Source organism: Zea mays, chromosome 5 (genome assembly GCF_902167145.1).
Source record: "Zea mays cultivar B73 chromosome 5, Zm-B73-REFERENCE-NAM-5.0, whole genome shotgun sequence".
Lineage (NCBI taxonomy): Eukaryota > Viridiplantae > Streptophyta > Magnoliopsida > Poales > Poaceae > Zea > Zea mays.
In genome coordinates, this window is record NC_050100.1 from 39,650,994 (window position 1) to 39,655,339 (window position 4,346).

Here is a 4,346-nt window from a genome sequence, read left to right on the forward strand (position 1 = left end):
TCCGTAGCTTTTCTTTTTATATCCATTTGCCCACCATCTAATGCATATGCATCAACTTTTTTGCGTTTTGGTGTTGTTGAAAGAACTATAATCAGATACTAGTAGCTTTGTGTAACACACTAACACTCGATAGTCCCATTACATTGAAATCCATCTCATACTGATCAAATAACTTAACATCAGTGCGAGGATCAGATCTGCCCAGATCTGATAGTATATGAACTGAAGTCTTATATACATACTGATACTGGTCTACTAACTTAACATACAAGTGTGAGGACCACATAATCTGCCCAGATTAACTAACATAAAGCGAGTGTTATTATCTACTTAGGTCATTCTTAGTTGGAGTTTCATGTGAGTTCCATTCTCATTAAATGACATGTCACCTAAGCAAATACGATGACATCACTAGTACAAAAAAGCTTTACGCCTGCGGTGAGATATAATTTTTAGGCCCTGTTTGGGAACACAGTTTTTCCAAACTGCAGTTTTTCAAATACTAAAGTATACTTTAGTCATGACATTACTACAGTTTACAATGCTTTAGTTTTCGAATACAACAGTATCCAATACATCAAGGTGTTTGGGAAAAACTTTGGTTGAGGCCAATCAGCCAGAGCGGGACCTAGCTGGCGCTCTCTTTATAGAGAAAAACTTCGGCTGAGACCAAAGTTTCCAAAACTGCAAAACAAGTGTAGTATTTACAATACTACAATTTAGTATACAGAGATTTCAGATGAGTTGCCAAACACTTCAAAGTATATAATATCACAGTATTACTCAATACTACAGTATTGCTTCAATACTGCAGAAAAACTTTGTTCCCAAACACCCCCTTATAGGCGGTTTCTGTTATCAAACGCCACTAGCGGTTTCTTAAGAAAATTGGTTGTAGAAATCATAATTTCTCCAGGCAGATTTTCTAAAGAACTGCATGCAGAAATCAATTTCTATAGGCAGTTTTCTTAAGAAACCGCCCACTAGTAGAAAAAGGCTCAAAGCCTACGTACGGGACGATATATTTTTACAGACGGATTCGGTTATCAACCGACTGTGCTATTTTTAGTGGCGGTTTCTTAAGAAAACCATCACTAGAAATCATATTCCTACAGGCGGTTCCTTAAGAAAACTGTCTGTAAAAATCCATGATTTCTAGTGGCGGTTTATTAAGAAACCGCGTGTAGAAATCGATTTCTAGTGGTGGTTTTCTTAAGGAACCGCCACTAGAAATCATTTTTATCTTTAATTTTTAGAGCTTTTCAAACGACCTCGTATGATAAAACAACCAAAATAAAAGTTGTAGATCTCTAAAAGTTATGAAACTTTGTAGTTGACAACTTTTTTATTTTAAAACATTTTGATGCTCAAAAAATGAATCTAAGTATGTCAAATTTAAAATTCAAATTTTGCAAACTAGCTCGGATGAAAAAGTGTCAAAATAAAAGTTATAGAACTTCAAAAGTTATTCAACTTTGTAGTTGGTAACTTTTTTATTTGAATTCGTTTATGGTCTCAAACAAGCAATTTACACTCAAATAGTTGTAATATGTGGACAAAAAAACTACAAACTAGACATAAAGCATGACATAGACGGAGTGGTAGTGGAGGGTACACGCAAGAGTGAGGTTGATGGTTCAATTACTAACAACCGTGTAGCGCGTGAAAAATGCCGCGACTTGCAACTTAAATAAACTTAAAAAAATTTCTAGAGGATTTATTATGTCGACCGCCAGTAGAAATCGATTTCCACTGACGGTTTTCTTAACTCAACCGCCAAGTGGCCACTACAAATCATTTTTATCCTGAATTTTTTTGTGAATTTCAAATGACCTCGTATAAAAAATCACCAACATAAAAGTTGTTGATCTCCAAAAGTTTGAAATTTTATAGTTGACAACTTGTTTATTTGAAATCTTTTCGGCTCTAAAAATTGCATCTAAATTTGTCAATTTTAAAATGCAAATTTTGCAAACGGCCTTGTTGGTAAATGTATCAAAATAAAAGTTGTAGAACTTCAAAAGTTAATCAACTTTTTAGTTGACAACCTTTTTGTTTGAATTCATTTATGGCCTTAAACAATCAATATACAGTCAGTTGGTTATAATATGTGGACAACAAAACTGCAATATAGACACGAAGTAAATGATGAGCGGAGTGGTAGAGGATGGTACACGCGAGGCTAAGGTTGCTAATTTGATTCCCACCGATCGGTGTAGCACGCGAATTTTGTGTGAAAAATACTATGACTTACCACTTTGACATGGACCGGCGTGACTAGGTGAGACCTCCCCTAATTAAAAGATTTTTTATTATTTTTAAAACATCGTTTATGTTTCCTGGAAAAGATTAATACTAACTGTTTTATTATCTCAAACGGCAGTGGAAATCGATTTTCACTTGCTGTTGAGTTAAGACAATCACAAGTAGAAATCGATTTCCACCTGTGATTCTCATTTATTCGCCTGTAAAAATAATTATTTTTACTGGTCCTCACTGGAGATTCTGAACAACGACAATACAAATGAGTTCTGAACCGTCTCTATAGAGTTTCTGTGTACTAGTGCATGACATACAATTTTACAGGGATGATACACTTTTTTCTAAACAAATTTTGAATGTTTTGGAAACGTTGCAAAGAAACTGTCCATTGAAAATGACCTTAAACAAATTAGTCAATGCTAATTAACTCTGTAATAACTAGAGATGTGCCACATCTACTTCATTCACTAGCATAGATACAGAATCATGGATTCATGGTTGCAGTAAATACACAAATGACCACCGCCACTCAAGATTAAATCAAATCATCAGAAACACATATACCAACGAAATAGTCCAGAGTTACCAAGCTTACACAACTCCAAAATCTATTTTGCTAGTTGCAGAAATTATTTTTAACATAAGTAATTAGCCTCCACTAGCACAATCCTAGAGTTATCCGTTTAGGACGAGGGCAGGTCCTAAAGCATTTGAGGGCTTAGAGTGAAATTGTAGATAGAGTCCGTATTAAAAAAATCACACTATATAATAGTAACATATGCCCAGTAGACATTTCTAAAGTTATAAGATGTTTGTTTGAAGAATGAGTTAGTTTATCCTCTTCTTACTCCTTATTTTTTGTTTGGTTTGTAGAATGTAATGAGTTGATCCATCAACACCTCATTCCTCATAGTTAGTTAGTACTAATATGAGGAATGAAGTTATCCTACCAAATTTGAGAAATTGACTCATAATATACCACCTCATTTAAGATAAAGTGATTCCTCAAAACAAACACCCCCTTAATATTCGTACCAAGCAATCACTACTGAAAACACAACACATTTCGATGGCCCATTAGATTTCTAATGTTATTAGATCAGTCGACGAAAATAAGTAGGGTGGTAATAATAGATCGCGATCCAAATACTTCTTCATAAAATGGTAGGGTCCTAAATAAAATTTAGTTCAAAAATAAATAGAAATAGGGTTCGATCCTTATCCGATCTGATTCTTAAATTTTATAGTGTAAAATTTAGAGCACATTGTCACCAGTAAACATAAGTTAACTTTCCATAGTCTTCAGAGGTTGTAGGAAATAAGTGTTATTTTCAACTTCTTAGTCTACAACCCTCGGTAATAAGAGTTATGTCCAACGGCTGGCTGGCCCTGTTTGTTTCGGCTTCTGGCAGCTTCTGGCCACCAAAAGCTGCTGCAGACTGCCAAACGCTCAGCTTTTCAGCCAGCTTTTATAAAACTCGTTGGGGCAAAAACCATCCAAAATCAACATAAACACATAATCGGTTGAGTCGTTGTAATAGTAGGAATCCGTCACTTTCTAAATCCTGAGCCCTATGAACAACTTTATCTTCCTCCACACGTAATCGTAATAATACTCAGATTCTCTCCACAGCCAGATTCTCCCCACAGCCGGATTTTCAGAAAAGCTGGTCAGAAAAAAAAGCTGAACCAAACAGGCCTAGGTCATTGGAGAAAACTCTATTTTTAGGGCATTTATTTAAGTCATTGGAAATGAGCCTCCCTTACCAAACGAATGAGATGATGCCGCACCTCTCTCACATCCGTGGATCTCCGGACTAGAACTAATGCAAACTAGAGAACACGAAACTAGATAGCAAATGAGCTAAAGCTCTAAGAGATGACTAAAACAACCAGCATGTCCTCCTATTAATAGGGGTTATTTCACTAGACTAAACTACCTCTAGATACATAGAGCTCATCCACTTAATCGGTCCTCTTGATGTATCGTACTTTGTATATCTTAATATATGCTTCCTTTATCGAAAAATAGAACCGGAGGCAAAATGGGCCAACTTCTCAAATATGCTTCTGACAGCCACGTG